Source organism: Lagenorhynchus albirostris, chromosome 20, assembly GCF_949774975.1.
Source record: "Lagenorhynchus albirostris chromosome 20, mLagAlb1.1, whole genome shotgun sequence".
NCBI lineage: Eukaryota > Metazoa > Chordata > Mammalia > Artiodactyla > Delphinidae > Lagenorhynchus > Lagenorhynchus albirostris.
The window spans coordinates 32,277,298-32,298,694 of record NC_083114.1 but is presented as its reverse complement, the minus strand read 5'-3'; the positions used below and the strand labels follow the sequence as shown (position 1 = coordinate 32,298,694).

General features: G+C 41.5%; 1 protein-coding gene across 6 annotated transcripts in view; it reads left to right on the top strand.

Annotated features, from left to right (window-relative positions):
• BCAS3 (BCAS3 microtubule associated cell migration factor) overlaps positions 1 to 21,397 on the top strand; it is a 570,722-nt gene that overhangs the window by 421,779 nt on the left and 127,546 nt on the right. The gene's annotated exons all lie outside the window — the stretch shown is intronic.

Here is a 21,397-nt window from a genome sequence, read left to right as displayed (position 1 = left end):
TTATGTTTTAGAATTGAATTCCAACAAGGCAGTTAACTTCTTTGAGGCAGGACCTATGTAATACTTTCTCTGTGTTCCTCAGAACCTAGCCAACTGTTCAGTGCCTCAGTAAGTGTGAGTTTCCTTCCCTTGTTTAATTCTTATCCATAAATTTTTCATATGAGAAAAGTAAGGCATGATGAGAATTTAAAGCAAAAGTAGTACAATAACCATCTTACCTCAAGTTCCAAGAAGGATGATCTTCTTTTGCCACCTCTGCATTGTAGCTCATCTCTCTTCCTGACCTTTAACTGTCTTATAGTCACATGTTTTCCTTTTTGAAAAATACAGTTGTTTTGAAAGTTGTGAAAGAAAGATGGAGGATGAATAGATAGATGGACAGACAGACATTTGTGCTAGGCAGCTGTTTACTTTATTATTATTTATTTATTTATTTGGTTGTACCGGGTCTTAGTTGCAGCAGCCAGGCTCCTTAGTTGCAGCTCTCCATCTCCTTAGTTGTGGCATGAGAACTCTTAGCTGTGGCATGCATGTGGGATCTAGTTCCCTGACCAGGGATCAAACCTGGACCCCCTGCACTGAGAGCACGGAGTCTTAACCACTGGACCACCAGGGAAGTCCCTAGGTAGCTGTTTAGAACTCACAGGTTTTGAGTCTTCTGGATGTGGTTTAGTCCATCATGAATTCCAAACCATGGCAGCTCCCAGCATGTGAGGCAGGCAAGGAGGAACTGAATGAGATATTAAACTCTGCCTTCTGCCCTTTTGCAGTTGTCCCAGGATGGCAGAGAAAGGTCTATGGTAATGTAGTGCAAAGGGGTGAGTGAGGAATTCTGGCAGCCAAATGCCTCCTAAAGTGAAAGGCAAGAGAATGATTGTTGAGAGCTGTTGCTTGATTTAAAGTGGGCTGGAGATGCTAACTAACCTCACAGGACTCCTTGTAGGGCTGGTTTCAAAGCTCATTCCAAGTAAAGGAATATTCTAATGGAACTACTCCTTGGAATTAACTGTGGCTTTCCTGGAAATTACTGAAAGATAACTATTCAAATGGGTATTCTCTGGCTATGAATGTACCATACAGACGCTGAGCAGTATTTAGTGATAACAAGTTTGTTGGGGGTTTCGTCTCAGAAAATTAACCACTTGCATATACTTAATGCACAGGATTACCCTGTAAATACAACCTACATTTCTCTTACATCCACCTGATAAAATTTAAGGAACCAATCAGGCTCTCTCTTTTGATAGCTGGGGCAGATAAGCAGGAAATATAACTAACCAGGATTAATTTCACATATTGTCTATTATTATGATTTTTCTTAGTCTACTCCTTGGCTTGGTCTAATATTTTTCAGTTCAGGGAGCTAGCTTCTTAAGAATGGACAAGGGGCTTCCCTGGTGGCGCAGTGGTTGAGAGTCCACCTGCCGATGCAGGGGACACAGGTTCGTGCTCCGTTCCAGGAAGATCCCACATGCCGCGGAGCGGCTGGGCCCGTGAGCCATGGCCGCTGAGCCTGCATGTCCGGAGCCTGTGCTCCGCAACGGGAGAGGCCACAACAGTGAGAGGCCAGTGTACCGCTAAAAAAAAAAAAAAAAAGAATGGACAAGGATATATTTCACCGATGTCTAATGCTTTTAAATCTTTTGAGAGGGAAACAAAAGTCTCTTGAAACCCATTGGTTAGAGAAAATATTTCAGGCATCATAGTACGAGAGAAACTTGCTTGGCTGATTCTTTCTCTGGATGGGGAATCTGGATGTCTTTGGTTTTTAGTTATCTCTTCTGATACTTTACCTTTCTATACTTCAGTTTGGTATTTTGTGAAACATCTAAACTAGATGATTCCTGACCTCCCCCCAGATTTGTAGTGATTCTGTTGCTTCTTCACTTGAGACATGCAGACACTTGAATATGTCTCCAAACGTGTATGCATTGCTCCCCCTGCATAAAGTGGGAACCAATGTCCATTACACTGCAGACTCTAGAATACAGAGGAATATCTTTTGACATATTTTTTAAAGCTACTTAATTGCAAAGTAAACTGTAATCTTTTACAAGAAGAGTGAAAGTTTAACATTAGCCTCTCCCAATTTCCATCTCTTTCCAATTCACCTCCTTAATTTGCTAACCCCCCAGCTCACCATATCCAGGCTCCACTAGATGTGGACACCAGCAGCTCTTGTGCAGTGGTTCTCAACCTTGGCTGCACATTAGAATTCCTTGAGGACCTTTCAAAAAATCCCTGTCTCCAGACCACGCTCAGATCAGTTGAGATTGAAGCACAGACATCAGTATTTTTTAAACTCTCTGGATGATTCCAGTGTACGGCCGAACTTGAAAACCTCTGTCTTAGTTGGATCTCTTTTGCTTTTCAGAGTGTAATATATAAGTTCACTTTCCTAATTTATTAAAATATATATTTATGTTGGTTTCCCCAGTAGTAGGTCTTTTATATTCCAGAACATTTTGCTGAATATCTTACTGTATATTTTATTCCATACTAATCTCTCTGATAGCCATTTCCCTTCCTTTGGAGGTATAGCATCATTTCAGATTAGGCAGCATGACATGAATTGTCTATTCCCATTTCCTAGGAATAAACTCTAAGTAAGTGAGAAGGGAGATTCCTTAGTGTATCATGGGATGTCAAGAAATTGAGCATAGTCTGGGACATATGAGTGGATTTAGAGTGGTGTCGATACGTGTTTATGTACTACAGAAGATACCACTATTGGGATTTATGTCACTGTTTTGTCAGATTTGCCTTAACTCAGGTTTACAAAGTATTGAGGGAGAAGCTTTTTTCTTCCAGAAATGACCCTATGCTTAACGGAAGTTTAAAGTACAAAGCAAAACAAAACAAAACAGTTCAGAAAGGAGATACCAAATTGAAACACATGTAGGATTCTAGCCTGTGTCATCGTATCTATGAACTAGGCAGTTCAATAAATACTTGTTGATTTTGTATGAAGTAAGATAATTCTCACATAGTGGAAAAGAATATGAAAAAGAATATATATATGTATAACTGAGGCACTTTGCTGTATAGCAAAGTTAATTTCTGCTGTAGAGAAATTAACACAACATTGTAAATCCATTATACTTCAATAAAAAATTTTTTTAAAAAGATAATTTTCAAACACACTCTTCTAAGATACAGAATTTAAAATGTGCATTTGTTAACAGTGAGTCTGTACACTCTGTTTTTAAAAAATTCTTTATTTTTGGCTGCATTGGGTCTTTGTTGCTGTGCGCAGGCTTTCGCTAGTTGCAGCGAGCAGGGGCTACTCTTTGTTGCGGTGCACAGGCTTCTCATTGCGGTGGCTTCTCTTGTTGTGGAGCACGGGCTCTAGGCATGCGGGCTTCAGTAGTTGTGGCACGTGAGCTCAGTAGTTGTGGCTCGCAGGCTCTAGAACTCAGGCTTAGTAGTTGTGGCTCACGGGCTTAGTTGCTCCACGGCATGTGGGATCTTCCTGGACCAGGGCTTGAACCCGTGTTCCCTGCATTGGCAGGCAGATTCTTAACCACTGTGCCACCAGGGAAGCCCCTAGTCTGTACAGTCTTGTGCAGGTTTTCCTTTATCTAAATATCAAGTCCTCAGTCTGCAAAGTTGTTTGCCTACCTTGTAGAGTTTAAAGTTAGCGCTAGTTTTAAAGTGTCCTCTGCCTTTTGTGATAGTGAAAAATCTGGATTCCTGAAAAGAATAGATTCTTTTCCCACCTGGATGATTTCCAGTCCTTACAATGGTTTGGAAGTGTTTGGTGAGGATATTGTGACCCAGGAATCATTGTGGCTTAGTTTGGCTTGCCTTAGTAATGTAAATTATAGGAAATCTTTCCTGAAAAAGATAAACAGGAACTGAGAGCAGAAGTGCTTTTCCTCCTGTCGTGGTTATTTGGAGCTATTGAAAGAATGGACAAATAAATGAAGGGCATATTCCCAGGACCTAGGCACCCTCCAAAATTACCCCCCTTTTATCCCAAGTTCACTTTTGCACATCTGATATCATTAGGCAGATTCCTCTGACTTGTCAATTTGCTTGAGAAATATTTTTCTTCATCATGTAGCAACCCATATTGCTTTGCTTAAACTCCTTGAAGCCTTTTTTTCTCCCTTCCTCAAAATGCCTTTTAAAAAAAGCCTAATGCTTTTTTTAAAAAAAGCGTTAATGCCAGGCACAAAATAAACTATACAAGAAAACTGTCAGACTTCCTCTGAAAAGTCTTGGTTACTGAGTTTATTGCTCTGAGAGGCCTTCGTGTTTTGAATGAACAATTATAATTGGCCACTGATAATTTAAGTCGACTAGTTACTGCCAGAATTCTTGGGATTATCTGATCTTTTCCCAGTAGTTCTTCACTTAATATTGCTTTGCTTATCGTCTGGTTATGCTATCATGGTCTTCAGGCAGAACACCCACTGAGATGGTTAAAAGAAGAAATGCGAAGTGTTGCGTCATGGGAAATTGAATCGAGCACCCATCTCTCGTTCCTTGTGGAGTTTGCTGTACTGGCTTTCTCCGTCTGAAGCCTCCCCCTCCTACCCCATTACCCTGTGAGCCCATTATCACAGTGATTAGAAGCATCCAGAAGGTTAGGTAATACTCCTTTCCCTCAAAGACTCTACCCCAAAGACTACAGTCTGAATTCTCCTTAGTGTGTTGGGATTACCTTAAATTCTATCACAGGGGAAAATGCCCAAACCCCATTCTGCCTGTCCTCTTGGGTCTGTCCTTGGGGCCAGAGAAAAGGACCCTGAGACCAGCATGCTCTTGGCTTCAGGTAAATTTCCTGGAGACGGCTTGCTAGCTGTCCCAGCACCCTGCGTGTGAAGTTGCAGTGGATAATTGTAACTGCGTTGTAGTCACATGGTAACGCCTCCTTCCTCTCACCTGGGGGTGGGGTGGGGTGGGGTGGGGTAGGGGCCGGGGAAGCGGGGGTCAGGGCTGAGTTGGCACAGTTGTCTGCATGGACACCGTGGATCAAACAGCCTGACGTTTGTTATTAGGCAAGTAAGGCATCCAGCTGGTGGGCTGAGCATCTTCATTCCATCCTGCTGTTCGTTCTGTGAGGAAATAGCCACTTATTCATTTCCTATCCCATCACATAACTTTTCAAGTCTCAATTTACTGCGAGGACTTAGCTCAGCTAAGCATAGGTCCCAGTCTACCCAGCTCCTGCTTGCACGTGTCAGTTTAATTAGCGGTGCTCATTTCACCCTTAAAAGTGCACTGATGTGGGTGACAGCCTCCCTATTTATCACCCTATGTTAGCCAAAAGAAAGCGCCATCAAATGGAACGATACCAGGCTGTGTGCTTCTAAAGCGGGGGAATTCGCCTGTATTACCTGCTGTTTTCAACTTGCATCCAAAACAGTCGTAAGATACCTTCTTCTTTACGTTTGCTGACAAGGGAAGGTGCTCTAGAATTAGGGTCTGGTCTCTGTAACTACTGTTGTCATCGGAAATCAGGAACAGAGCAGTGAAGTATGAAATCAGGCAAATTCTGTAGCCTTTTCAGTACAATTGGACTCTTCTCGTGAGGAACAAGCATAGGTAGATGTCGGTGGAACAAACTGTCTTCTGAACATACAACCTCCAAGAAAGGAACCTGATCCAGAAATCCCATGCCTTAACTGGTGCCCAGTGGTGCCCTGGAGAAGAACATTCATTCCAGTAATTCCTTTCTGGGCAAAGTTCCTAGGGAGTATTGCAGGTTCAGTAGTCATGTGCAGGTTCAGGACTTTGGGGCCAGACCTGAACATAAAGGTCTTTCTCTTCCTAGGGTGGTCCACTGGCTTGGTCTCTATGTGCCCCCATGACAAGTGCTGCCAGCTGAGGGAGCTTATGAAATTTTGATGTAGAAATTAGGCTGTTGCTTTATGTTGTACCTCCTTGCTCATAGTATTGACAGTACCATTGAATTGCTCAAGGCAGATAGCATCTCAGTGATCGCTGTGCTATTTCAGCTCTCTGCTGCTGACAACATCAGAAGTGTTTTAACAGGGTTTTAATGGGCAGCCTCTGAAGCTCCTTGGAGGGTTGCAAATAGCTGCCGTGAGAAACCCTCTCTGCTGCTCTGGGCTGACATGCCCTCTTTTCTCATCTAGCTGCTGCTTGTTTAGATGGCCGCCTTCCTGGTGACAAGCACTTCTTATTTGGTCTGAGCAGTACTAGGACTTGAATTCCAGAGATGAGATTGTGTAATATAAAAAAGGAAAGGTCTCCTAAGGACGTTTTCTTCCCATCCTGTTGGGAGCAGGGAGAAACAGCGCGGGTTGTGGGAGTTAGGGAGAGAGGGGGTCTAACCAGGAATGAGTCTGCCATTCCCAGAACCTTTCAGAGAAAATTCCTGGTGCATCGTTAAAACTAAAGTGTCCTCATTTGATGGAGTCACAAGAATCTATTTGGAGAGTGCCATGTCCAGAGCCCCTGTTTCTTAGCTTTCCCACATTTTAGAGTTTTATTTAATGGCTGACAGGCACACGAAAGAGGAAAACACCTTTCCACACATGAAGACAATTTTTGACTATTTCATGATACTCTGGGCTTTTATGAAATACATCTCCAGAGTTAAAGCACAGTGAATTAATGACGTTTCAGCTTGGGTTCTATTACTTGACCTTTAGGTGCAACAAAGTGACTGAATTCCCAACTAGTAACTTAAAACCTCAAATCTTAGGGTGAAAGGGGATGGAAAACGACCCTTCCAAGAATTCTCTTTACAGAGACAGTGAGGTGAAAACATGATATGACATTGACCTCCCAGCTGTGGTACCAAAGAAAGTTCTTGATATCTGTGCCCAAGGTCAACAGGGTACCCAAAAGGGAACTGGTGATAAAAATGGAAGAAAAAATAGAGTGGCCGAAATAATAAAGTTTTTAGTGGGATACAGGAACTCAGTCTAATCAGGAGGGCACGTGTCCTACTCCACCCTCCACCCCCAGTCCCCACCCCTGGGGAAAATATGTCTGTGTTTCATTTTAAAAGTGTGGTTCCTGGTAGAATCCCGGGGTCTGGAAGTATCAGTACAGACATCAGCGGCTGTGATTGTTTCTCTCCATCATTTCCCTTCTCAGGGACATAGAAACAGTTTGCCTGGCTCTTTCTAAAGGAGATCTAAGAATACTTCCTTCTAATGTCACAGAGAGACTGCCTTCACTTCAAGCTTTACCTGCTTAGAATTGGTTTTTATCATTATCACCCTCCACAGATTTTTTTCAGGCTGCCTGAGAAAAATCTCCTATCAGACACTTAAGGCCATTTCACAGCCTTCTCTTCCCAAATCAAATTGATAGTACTAGGTTATCATCTGTCCTTCAGAGATTTAAGATTCTTCTTGTCACCAGCAGAGGCATGATTTTAGCTATTAAGGGATAAATTTGATTATCAAGGTTGTAAGAGGAAAAAAAAGTACACCTCTGGGACACATTCAGAAATGGATTCTTGGGAAGGCCCAAGCCTGTCTACCATTTGCTTTCTTACAGCTGGCTACCTTTCCTAAAGCTGCTGTTGGATATGTTGCTATTGGGACTGCTCCTCCAACTAAGATCATAAAACAGGCTTTATTCGATGTGCCTGTGTTTGGGATCTTCTGCGAGGCCCTGAATAAAGAAAACTGCAGGAGGCTACATAATATAAAGGGAAAAACCACAAGAATATGGCCTATGGGAGAGAGTAATTATGAAGAGTATAAGTTCTAGAGTCAGGGAGAAAGCTAACCACATCACTAACTAACTAGGGGATTTACCTCCCTCTGCCTCAGCCTCCTCATTTATAAAATAAAAATTATAATGAGAATTGTAACCTACTTATAAGACTGTTAGGGATTAAATAAGAAAATGCACAGTGCCTGGCACATAGGTAAGTGCTTGGTTAACAGGCGTTGATATTACTATTTCTATTAAGAATACACATGCCTGGTACTCAATAAATGTACTCAATAAATAATCCCTGCATATGTTCAAAGTGCCTAATTTAGGGAATTTATTAGCAGTCATAGATACAATCAGATACAGATACAGGGGTAGAGGACATAGAATGGCAGAATGAAATCAGTTAACCAAGATATGAAAGAATGGTGGGGAGCTGTAAATAAATGATAAAAATAAAGACTCAGCACAAACCTTTGAAAGAAAGAGCACCCCTCGACTTGTCAAACTACAGATTTCAATTTTGAGACTCTGTATTCTCTTTTATAGTCTAAAATCAAGATTAGGCTTGACTACCTACTGTGGTCTTAGGATGGTTTTTCCTTTCTTTAAGGCCTCAGTTTTCTCTAAAGTGGGAGATTGGAATAGATGGTCTCCAGAGAATTTTCTGGTCTACAATTTTATAGGTTTGTTGAAAAAGAAAGAATAGCGGCATTCCTCTTTTCACAATTGTTCAGCTGTATTTTCCCTGAGGTAAAGATGTTTTGTGGATCCGCCCTGATAGATCTTTCTGTGAAATTTCAGACTCCTGCCTTCTGTCTATAGCTTACCAGTAGGCAACGTGGTTAACTTATTGTTTTATGGCTGATTTTGTAAGTTACATCATGCGATGAGTGGTCTTGGTCAAGGTGGGCCATTGGCCAGTCCACAAGTCCAGGTTGATTCCTATGCCTATTGGCTTTGACGTTTGCTTTGAAGCTCCCTTTTGCCTCACTCGGCTGCCTTGAGTAAAATCATTTGCTGCTCCCTGTGCTTCCTCTACTTTCGTGTTTGTGCCCTCTCTGAAAGATGGGAATGTAACTTGTGGGCTGCATAGCCTAAAACTAGCCCTTTAGGTTTCCCCCAGTGATAGTATTACTCCACCTTGAGCTTTTCTCATTTCCCAGTTTGGTTGGTCTCAAATTCAGTAGTTTAATCCTCCACATTTGAAGAACGCCAATGCAATATCTCCCTTTCCTTAATCACAACTGCAGATGGTAATTGTGGAATAGATTTCTTAGAAATATTTATTTTGCTTTCCATATGTGACAGTATTCAGAGCTGTTTTTTATAGATATTTAAAATGTCACTTAGTAGAGACACCTCTAATAAGGTCCTGGATGGCTTGCAAGCTGCCTGATCTAGTCATTCTCCTCTCTGCCTTGGGTACTGTCTCTCTACATGCTCATGCATTTCCTTATTTTATATACCACCTGCCAACATCTAGCTAAAAGATGTCTTTAACCGTGAGTCATTATGAAGGGCTGCATAGTGTCTTTTCATGATGTCAAGTTTTTAAAAATTTAAAACTAGCAATTAGGGACTTCCCTGGTGGCACAGTGGTTAAGAATCCGCCTGCCAGTGCAGGGGACACGGGTTCAATCCCTGGTCCAGGAAGATCCCACATGCCACGGAGCAGCTAAGCCCATGCTCCACAACTACTGAACCTGAGCTCTAGAGCCCGTGAGCCACAACTACTGAGCCCGCGTGCTGCAACTACTGAAGCCCGCACACCTAGAGCCCGTGCTCCACAACAAGAGAAGCCACCTCAGTGAGAAGCCTGAGCACCCCAACGAAGAGTAGCCCCCACTCGCCACAACTAGAGAAAGCCCACGCGCAGCAACGAAGACCCAACGCAGCCAAAAATAAATAAATTAATTAATTAAATTTTTAAAAAACCTAGCAATTAGGATACACTTGAAAGGAGGAATATCTTGATTTCTTAGAACACGATATGGAGTAATTTATATTTGAATCTCTGAGAGCCTTTTGTGAGGTGGCCACGTGATGATGAAAGAGTTAGCGCAGGTATTTTCAGAACAGCTGATTTCCTAAGCCTGGGTTCTTTGTGGTGTGTAAAGTTGTTTCTACAGATGTCAACCAGGCATTATAGCTAGAACTCAGTTATAGCCTGATCATGTCTGATGGATGTCTGCCAAGCATCATCACGTGCTAGGATTTGAATAGAAGGACGTAGGTGACAGTGAAGTTGCCATTCTTCAATTCCCTTCAGCCACCTCTAATTGGGGGCAAAAAAAGGCATTTGCTTTATATCACTTGGGCAGTCCATCTTTCCTTCTGTACTCAATCATAAACCTATTGCGGATAGAAAGCGGTTTTAATTTTCATCCTATATATTTATTATTTACTCATTCATTTATAAAAGGAATTTTTGAGCACCTATCATGTGCATCTCTGTGCTAGGAACCATAGGCGATTTAAAGATGCACAATGCCAAGTTCCTCTTAGCAGGAAGATAAACTATAAGTACACGTGTAACTATCAAGTAATACCAGAAGTACAAGTGAAATAGGAGGGGACATTCAGAAGAAAGGGAAGTAAGTTTCTACTGGAAGTTCAGGGAAGGCTTCCTGGAAGAGGTATCATTTGAGATGAGTTTCGTTATATGGAAATAGGAAAGGGAAGTCGTTCCTGGCAGGGAGAACAATGCTCAGAAAACATGATGGACATACAGGGAAAGTAGATGGTTTGGTTTGCCTGTAGGACATGGTGTGACAAGGAGAGGAGAAGGAGAGAATGTTTGAAAAGTAAATTAGACTAGAGAGTATAGGGTTTTGAATGTTACCTCTGGAGTCAGTTGGCCAGTCGGATTTGAATCTTGCTTCCACCACTTCTTAACCTCTGTGACCCTGGGCAATTCCTTATCCTCTCTGCACTTCGGTTTCCTGGTGTGTAAAAACTAACAGCTAAAACGAATTTTAATAATATGCTTTATTTAACCCAGTATATCTAAAATACCATTTCAAGGTTTAATCAGTATAAAAATGATTAACAGAGTATTTGACATTCTTTTTTCCCATACTTAGTCTTGGAAATCTGCTGTATATTTCATCCTTACAGCACATTTTGATTCGGACTAGCCGTCTTTCCCGTGCTCGACAGTCACACCTTGTCAGCACAGATCTGCAACATGTAGAACCCCTTCTACTACTCCACCACCTTGGGTTTTATGAACACAAAGAGTGAAACATTTGAATTGAACTCAAAAGTCATGCCATGCTGATATCCATAGCTACCACTTACAGATGTTTTTGACATGACTGAAGTTAATCCAAATAAATTTTGTTCTTAGCTGGCCACAAGAGATTTGGCAATGATGATTAGAATGAAAGTAATCACTGGTAGCAAGTCCATTCTGGTGGACATGTGAGTTTTTTTGTTTGTTTATTTTTTTTAATTAATTTATTTATTCATTTATTTTTGGCTGCGTTGGGTCTTTGTTGCTGCACGCGGGCTTTCTCTAGTTGTGGCGAGTGGGGGCTTCTCTTGTTGCAGACCACGGGCTGTAGGCGTGCGGGCTTCAGTAGTTGTGGCCCGCGGGCTCAGTAGTTGTGGGTCGCGAGCACTAGAGCGCAGGCTCAGTAGTTGTGGCACACGGGCTTGGTTGCTCCGCGGCATGTGGGATCCTCCTGGACCAGGGATTGAACCGTGTCCTTGCATTGGCAGGCGGATTCTTAGCCACTGAGCCACCAGGGAAGTCCCGACATGTGAGTTTTGCTCAGGCATTTGTTTAAAGAAATAAGACTCATCTCTCCTTTTATTCTTTCTTGACTCAGCCTGCCTTTGTATTCAGGTCTAACAACCTTAGAAGAACACAGATTATTTGCTAAATATAATAGTTACCCTTTTTCACTTAATAAGTGGCCGTCTGAATTCCCAGCACTGATCTAATTCCAATTGCTCCTAAAGTTTACCTTTTACACTTGTGCTGGTTTTAGCCAGTGGACACTGTGTCAAAGGTCATGAACTTGTACACTTCCTCCCCAAAGATTCGCTGTATCAGTGCTCAGTTTGTTAAGATCCCTCTGGATTCGTTTATTTAATTTTGCCACCATTGGTTAATTCATAAAATCATACGGCTATTTTTTTTCTTCTTTCAACTGGATGGCAAATAAAGGAGGAGAAGGAAAAGGAATGGAATTCGTCAGTTTCCTCAGCATCCTAATTATCTTAAAGTTCTTCTATAAGTGTGTCTTTATGGATATAGTTTTACTGGCTTAAAGCATCTAATTGAAACCAGATCCTTAAATCTCTCTGGATCAAGGAGCAGTAATAAGCCCAGAGCATCTTATCCCTACAATCCAGAAACACTTATATGTGCTGGTACTTGATGCAGTGTAATCAGTTTACTCTCCCCGCTTCTTTTCCACCTAAGACCTTAGCATGATCTAGTATAGTGGTGAAGGGGATATTTATTCCTGTTTCCAGTGGGCACAGCCAAGGAAGGGAGGGTGAGAGCTTAATTATTAGTGATTGTTCAGAGGGTCTGTTTTCTTTACATATGGTATTACGGAGACTACTCATATATTTTCAGCTACAGAATATATGATTGTCCTTTTGCAAATTAAGGTTCACCTTTTTCTCTATCACATGCTCATTCTGAGTTAATATTTATACATTCAGAAATACAGCGTGATTTCTAAAACGCCTGCTGACCACAAGAGTGTCAATCATACGCGTTTTAACATTCTTGCTTTTACGTCCATAATACTTTCTATAGAGAATTTGGGAAAATTTGTCCTGTGATATCAACTTTTCGGGTGACTCCAGCATGTCAGAAAAAAAGGGCAATATCTGAAGCATTTATATTAACACTGTCTTTTTGTGCATAGTTGGAGAAGAAAGTGTTCAGATAATTATTTTAATGTTTTAACCCTTTGTATGGAGCTCTTTCTCAAGTGGATTCATGCTTGCTTACTTCTTGAGTACCCTTTGATCTAGTACAGGGCCTAGACATGCAGTTCTTAGTTGTTGAATGACTCATATTTTTTCTTTTTATCTGTTTTTAATTTTTAATTATGAAATACTCCAAACATACAGAAAAGTACAGAACATAATGGTAACAACAGCAGTGTATCCACCATCCCATGGACCCATTGTGCAAATTTTAAAACTTAATAACAATTTAATATTTGTTCTTATATTTTTCCCAAAAGAAATAAACAGCTAGAGCCTCCTAGCTGCTACGAGAGGTAATCATTAGCCTCAGTTTGGTATGTATCATCCTATTTATTCATGATTTCATACTTTTTCTACATTTGCATGTATGTTATTGAATGACTCATTGTTATAAGCGTACAATGTTGTACTGGGTCTTGCATATTAAAGGTTGAGGGTTTTTTATGTCATATTCTTTGCTCAGATGCAAAATAGCTCCAGCACTGATGTATATTAACTGTAACTTTTATTTTTCTGCCATCAAGACTGACAACCTTAGGAGAAAGACAGTAATCTTTTACTGACTGTGTAATTAATATATGCCAGGTGCACATAGTGTTACATTGGATACTTCATTTAATCTTCACAGTGACCCTCTGAGAGAGCTCTCACTGTATCCATTTTACAGGTGAGGGAACTGAGTCTTAGAGAGACCAAGTTTTTCTTGTTGCTATCCATGCATCTACTTATATCATCCCTTTCCTTTTTAAATGTGTTGCTTCTACTTCTGAGGACCAGAAATCCAGGTAACTAGATTATGCATAAAATAGAATATGCTTTCCTTCAGGGAAAGAATGATGAAGACTGGGAGAGGGGTTCCAGGTTGGCTATTTATGAGGTGTTTTATGTGGGTGCTAATGCCCCTTTCATATAGGTTATGGTTGCTCTATGTTAAGCTAATGTTACACTGTTAGCCAGGATGGATACATTTTGACTAGACTGTCTTTTGTCTAGGGGTAGTGGAATGACATGAATGAGTCCTCACAGACTGTTCCAGAGGGGCACAAGTTCCACCACCTAAATATGGAAAAGCTAAGTCAGTGGTTCCTAATATTTTGGGGTCATAGCACTGAGAAGCTAGTGAAATTTGTGAGTCTGGTCCAGAAGAAATGTGCAGACACTCTCAGACACACAATCTTGTATGTTTTCAGGGATTTGGGGATCCTCTGACATCCATTCCTGGACCCCAGATTAAGATAATTGATTTGGCCTCTGCAGGTGGGTGGTTGTCACTGATGCTGTTATAACCTGAACATGTCCCTCAGACCAGAAACGATATGATGGCAGAGAAACCCTTGGGACTGTGGGAGATTTGAAACAGAAAAGGGGAGAATTCGTGTTTGCCCTTGAATATTACAAGGTGAGATGAGCAGGTGGACAGTAGAGCCAGTCCTGGATACTGGGGAGACCTTGTGTGCCTGAGGTCACCTGGCTGAGAGAAGGGCCAGCACCCAGAAGAGAAGAAACCAGGCAAAGGTCCTGTACGGATATACGGGTCCAGCAGGGCGGAGCACCTGGCGCCATGTCAGGAAAGCCCTTGCTGCTCTGAGGAGAGATTTTCAGGATCAGAAACCTTGGGAAACGTAAAACAGATAGCTAGTGGGAAGCAGCCGCATAGCACAGGGAGATCAGCTGGGTGCTTTGTGACCACCTAGAGGGGTGGGATAGGGAGGGTGGGAGGGAGGGAGACGCAAGAGGGAAGAGATGTGGGAACATATGTATATGTATAACTGATTCACTTTGTTATAAAGCAGAAACTAACACACCATTGTGAAGCAATTCTACTTCAATAAAGATGTTAAAAAAAAGAAAAAAAGAAACCTTGGGAAACATAGCTTTTTATGCTGCTCATTTTTTCTCTAATGATTTTTTTTCTCTCTCTCCCTGGCTTTATGTAAAATTTGCACTGAGGTCAATATAGAAAGGGAGTTTTGCAAATAAATCCTTGAGCCTTTATAAAGGGAATAACAGCTCGTGCAGTGGCGTTAGCAGTACATTCCCTCTTCCTTGAGAGTGAACCCCAGGGAGATAAAGTGCAAAGCCTCAGCCACAGGTGTAGACACAGACTCCCTTCCCACCTGGAGACTCTCCTTTTAGATTTTTAGCCCTAAAGATTTTTGCATCTTGTTCTACCTGTTCTTTTACGCTCATTCCCACAAATTCTTACATCATGCCCCCAGGCCCAGTAGAATCCAGCAGTAGGAAATTCCTCATTTTGGCAAGTGAGACTCATGTGTGTGGGACCAGTCACCTGGCTCTTCGCTAAAGAAGCCTTGAACGGCTTCAGGAGCACTTTATTATCTTGCTTTGAGATTCCTTTAAGCCCCAATAGTGTTGAGAAATTGTGAAGGAGACTAGACACGTTGAACTCTTTAACCAGAGAAGCTGCCTTTAACAAGAAAGCATACTTTATAGTGTATTTTTTTTAATTTATTTATCTTATTTATTTTATTTTTGGCTGTGTTGGGTCTTCGTTGCTGCCTGGGCTTTCTTTAGTTGCGGCCAGCGGGGGCTACCCTTCGTTGTGGTGCGCGGGCTTCTCATTGCGGTGGCTTCTCTTGTTGCGGAGCACGGGCTCTAGATACTCAAGCTTCAGTAGTTGTGGCACACGGGCTCAGTAGTTGTGGCCTGCGGGCTTAGTTGCTCCATGGCATGTAGGATCTTCCCGGACCAGGGCTCAAACCCATGTCCCCTGCATTGGCAGGCAGATTCTTAACCACTGCGCCATCAGGGAAGCCCTATAATGTATATATATTTTTAAGTCTCTATTGAATTTGCTACGATATTGCTTCTGTTTTATGTTTTGTTTTTTTGGCCGCGAGGCATGTGGGATCTTAGCTCCCTGATGAGGGATCGAACCTGCCCCCCGTGCTTTGGAAGGCAAAGTCTTAACCACTGGACTGCCAGGGAAGTCCCCCCATAGTGTATTTTAAAAGGATTTAAAAGCACTAAAGTAATAGGTCCAATAATTACAGTATTTTCCCAAATCATTGCATGTTATCCTAAAGGATGAAAGCTGTCACCTTTTAAGTCACACATCAATTTTCTGTCTAAATTTAATAATTTTTCTCCTCAGCAGCCCCAGTCTGAGTTGGGGAACCACCTTCTTGTGCTTCTAAAACTTTTCCATTGAAGTACCTCGAATAGCAGAAGAGGGATGCTTATGTGTCCCCTTTGCTCATTCCCCAACTCTGGACCCACAACCTTGACTGCTACTGGCTTAAAATTTTTCTTGAAGCTAGGGTTTTATCTTAAAATGAGTGTTGATATTGTATTCTCTTCCACAATGTATATGTTTGTTTTAACATATGAATTATTTGTCTGTCAAATTACTTAACTTTTTCCCCTAAAAATTTTAAGCAATGCAGCTCTCCCTGGCCCACCACGAGATAACCCCAGAAATTCTACAATAACACAAACATTGATAAAGGTTATATTTTTTTATTGCTCTCTTCTGTTCCCATTTTACAGATAAGAAACAGGTTTTATAAAGTTCAGCTACTTGTTCAAGGTCGTAAACTCATGAAGTTCATGAGTGGCAAAGCCATTTCTAACCCGTGTTAGAAATTTCTTGAGGTACAAATCTATAATACAAAACCATGCTGGGTATTAAGGCAACCCTGTCTTCAAAAGAAATAAGAAGGTAAGTTTTAAAATATTCCACAAAGTTAGTGACTATGAGTTATTCATGTACCGGGTGCTTAGTTTCCCACATAGCTTGGAAACAATTAATTTTGGGTAAGCATGCATGTTTTATGTAACTGTACCTACTGGCAGTAATGCTTCATAACTAATGCATTTCGGCAAAAAAGAATAGGGGGCTATATCTGGCAGGGTAAGAAGGGGTGGTTTTCATATTTGAACAGAGAAACAGAGACTCATGTGGGAATCTTTGCTGCATTTATGGCACTTTGACAGACCCTTGAAGATAACCAATTGCATGGCCCACGTGCTAGTCCTTCCCTGAAAACCCTCTTGCTTGTGAAGAAAAACTTTAAAAAACCTCAAGTCCCTGAGTTTCATCGTGAGGATTCAGGACCAATTTTCTCTTTCTTAAAAGGAGAAAGAACCAAAATGGTAGGAAATTCTTTGCAAGTCTTGTTTTCTCCTCAGTTGTTCTCTCTCTTCTCCATTGCTGCTGTATTGGCATCTTCAACCCTTGTGAATAAGCATATTGGAAATAATTATTATTATTATCATTATTAAAGTAACTATTGTCTTTATCCTCATTTTAGAGTCATGTATCTATTTAGCAGACCACAGCAGCTAGTCCAAGCTAGTATTGTAAGATACAAAATTATGTTGCTTGCATCAGTTGGGAATTTCGTGGAATTTGCTTCTATTTGACTATATTTCCAGATGGAACCATGTGCCTAAGTGTTTGTTTTAGGCCTCCAAGAAGTCATTCCTTTGCAATGATCTGTAGCCAGACTGCTCTCCCTTGGGACTAACCTGTGTGACTAATTTGAGTAGGAGTGTGATAAACTTTGTCACCGCTTAAAAAGAGGCTAAAAATACTTCCTTTTTTTATTGGGCTTTTTTTCTTTCCCCCTCCATATTATCTAGCAACACTCTTCAAGGGATAATCAAAAGGAGGTGGTGAAGATTAGAGCTGATTGGGAAGGTTCTGAGTACCCAAGCTTCATTTCAGAAGCTTCACACCTTTAAGCCCCAGGGAAAAGTTTTGACCCCTAGCTTTTACAGGTTTTGTTGTAAAATCCGAGCTGCCCAGAACACTTCGTGGCTAATGGCTTTAGCAGAAGTGATTTTACAACTAAAGATGGCCATCAACCAGGCTTGCCGTAGTTCATTGTCCAGATCTAAAAAATGATCGTTAATTTGACTTCTTGTGCCAGTTAAATATTTCTAAAAAGTGTTTCTTTTTAGGTTGCAGTCTTGTGATGCAAACACAGTAAATGGAGGCAGGGCTTCCCTGAAAGGTGGAGCAGACAGACATGGTTTGGAGATGGAGCACATACTGAACTGGGGGCTGCAGAGGAATTCTTGTCTTAACCCTGTTCTCTACTCACTGAGGGACCTTGGCCAAGTCACAGCCTCACAGACCCGTGTTTCGTTAACTTTAAAATGAAAGATTGGACCAGCTCTTTGGTTTTCGAACCTCCCTCTTACCCGTTCCTCCCCAACAGCAGAGCCTTTTCTTCTAGTGAAATTTTTGCAGGACCCCAATATATAAAACAGATACAGGTGGAGATGTTTTGTTAATGGAGGGTACAGGGGAAATCCCTGTGTGGCCTCAGTTCTGGCCCCTGAGACACTTCTACGTTAACCTTTCTTTAAGAGCTCTTCCGGCTGTGGCATTCTATAATTCTAATTAATGTGAATTGAGCACTATGAATATCAGTGGGCCTGGGTTTTTTTTTCACTCAGTACCCACAGAAGGGAGGAAAAACATGGTCTTAAATTTCAGCATGATTTAAGTTAGTAGAAGGTGTAATTCATTGATATTAAAGATGAGTATATGTCTAACATACGACTATTAGAAGTTGTGGAAATTCACAATAGAAACCTTCTTCCTTTGCCCCAGAATGCATGGAGCAAGGATGCAGAGGAGTAGATAAATGATAAACCTTCAACCATTAGACCTCACTTCCTATCCATTTCCCACTGCGCCCTAATGCACAGCGCCGTCTTTTTTCTTCTCCTCCTCTCTCAAATCCTAGATCACTGCACAGTTTAGAATTTTGGCCCCAGAAGGGGCTTTTCTTGGTTCCTTATGTCTCTCTCTGTAACTGGAGCCAGCTCTGAAGTACTCTGATTTCTACCTGTCATCTCAGCTAAGACCTTGCAGATTCAAACTGTTGTATAGGATTAAATTCTGTGCCTTCCAGGAAGAATTTCAGAAAGCGTTCCCTTGCTGTTGTTAATTGTAAAATAAACAGGTATCCCTCCCAGGGAGCAGAGTTTCCTTCTCCTTTGGTGGCCTTCCCTCTAGCAATACAGGAGCTGCTGGGACCAGATTTACACCTACAATTCCAGACCAGTTGAAAGCTCCCACTTCAATTTCCCAGTTTGCAGCATTTCGCCAACCCATGTACCAATGGCTAATCATTCCAGCCTTTTCCGAGCCATGGTTTTTCCCCACCAGCAGTTTTTCCACTGATTGCTAGAACTGTACCTCTGAGTCAGGATTTCCCCTCCAAAATACTAATGGCAAATACTGTCTAGCATTTTCTGTCAGCCAGGCACTGTCAACTCATTTGGGCTCTTTGAGAATGGCCAGAGCAAGGCCTAAGTGACAGGATAGGTGCAGAGTTTCCAGAATCCTTCTTGGCTTGTTAGAGAGAGCCGAATGACTTGCAGACGGGCAGGGTGGGTAGATCCCAAACGAGTGTCCTCCAGTTAAAACGTACAACTTGGAGAATTTGGACTTTTTTTTTTTTTAACAAACAAATGAGCCACTTGAGTTGCTTAAGTATGAAATGATTGTTTGGCAGGTGAAGTTATTATTATTCTATTATGTTAAAAATGATTAACAAGGGCTTAATTTCATTCCAAACAGATTGTGTCAAGGCAACTGGGCGCTGCAGAAGTACAGTGAAATATGAGCTTCTTGAGCCTTTAGTAGAGGCTGAGCTAGAGACCACAGTTAGTCCTACCCTTTTCTAAACAGCCACAGCCATGAAACTTTCTTGACCTTTTCACCTTTAAACTTTGGTTGAACTTGGAAAGAAGACTTTTGAATTATAAAAAAAAAAGAGAGAGAGGGAGAAAAAAGAGAAGAAAAAAGAAAGGAGGAAAAAAAAAAGGTTGGGGGAGGCTGTGGACGAGATGTGGAGACTGGGAGAAAAGGACTGATTATATGTTAGCGTAACAGTAATACTAGGAAAATAATCCTCCTCTTGTGTATGAGTTTCTGCTACTGGGAGCCACAGGGTAATCAGCTCACATGACATACCCAGAGGCTAATGCTAGTCTGTGCTGTTTTTGAACATATTCAAACAAAGACTGATTATCCAAACAAGAATTTGGACTGCAGCAGTCTGACCAGTTAAATTATAGTTAGTAAAACTTGGCGCCTTCTGAGCTTGGAATGTTACAATTGCAGCTGGATCTTCGTTTGTCAGGCAGCCTCACTAAACAATAAAACCGGAGATTTTTATCTCCCCGGGACTCAGTTTAACTCCTTGGATGCAAAGAGAGAAGTGCCAACTCTCACAGCTTGGGCTCCTGGCAGCCTCTGTCTCTCCAGTCCCGCCGGAGTTAATGAGGCATCGGCGTTTTCGTGGGGTTCTGTAGGGAAGTGGGAGTGTGAAGGCAAGTTGCTCATTTTCTTATTAGAGAGAGAATTGTTGTTATTTGTTTATTCCTCTAATTAACCTTTACTAAGTGCTACTGTGGACAAAGCCCTGTGCTAGGTACGCTGTTTATGTACAAATGCCTATAACAGACAGCATAAAATAGTTGTCAGAAGGTTACAAGATATTATGAGTAATTTAGTGGAGAGAGATGGGGAAGATAAAAAAAGGCTTTTTGAAGAAGGTGTTATTTGAACAGTAGGCTTGAATCTTCAAAGGTGACTCTAATGGTGATTTTATGCAGAGGGCACGACACAAATAAAGTAGTAGAGGCAGGAAAGTTGGATAGTGGATGTGAAGGGAAGTAGTAGAAGCGAAGGCTGAAAAAGTTGATTGAGACTAAAAGTAGACTGGGAATGTCAGGCCTAAGGGAGCGGCCTTTAAAAGTTATCTGCTGTTTTTATAATACATAGCTGTCTTTAATAATAAGTTAACATATATTGAAAGTTTATCTTTTTTTTTTGGACATTGAGTGCTCATAATAATTCTCTGAGAAAACTGCGATTCAGAGAAACTAGTAACTTCCCCAAGATCACACAGCTCATAAGTAGCAGAGTCAAGGTCAAACCCAGACTGACTATAAACCCTCTCCCCGGCTCTTAACGACTTTTCTGTTCTCCTCTCTACGCCTTTTAAATTTGCTGACTTTATGATCACAGTGCACAGTGGATTAGGCATGTTCTTCTATGGAGGCAAGCATGGATTACCACTGTTCTTGAACTGGATGGTTCTAGTGAAAAGAGTCACTTTACATGGATGATCTTTATATCAGAGGTCAACATACAGTTACCACGATCACCACTCTGAGTTGGTTTAAGCATATGGGTTGTAATTACAAGTTCGTGTGAACAAGAGTGTTTCTTCTTGACCCATCCCATCATAACGAGACAATCTGCTCTCCTAGTTACGTCTGGCAGTAATTTTATGGTAGTACAGGGCCGACTTTGGCAGTCAAGGTCCAAAGCATTTATGACTTTGCCTTTTCTGAGAAACACACTCGATACGATGAATATATGGCTCCCCGTTCCCTGCTTCCACAGGGCATCTTCACCGTGTTCTTATCCTCTGCTGACCCTGCCACTGTCTTGTTTTCTTTCCTGTCCTCTTTGATATACTCTGTTATTGTAAGCCAGGCTTGTGGCTTCTGGCAGGGGTGATTGGCAGGGTCAGTCAGACATAAGCGCTGAAACGTGTGTCCCAGAGGTGGAAGCCAGATTTCCTCTCCGGGCCCTGAGGCCAACTCCCGTGATGGCTTTGTGGCTAGAAATAGCAAAAATCGAAATGCGTATTGCAGATAGTCCAGACAAGCAAATAAGAAATCGAAATGCTTGAATGCTTCAGATTTTTAACTTTACTAGTGGATATTTTTAACAACGGAAGCAATATAACCTATCTTTGTGTCAATTTTTCCTACGTATAGGATGGGTTTACAG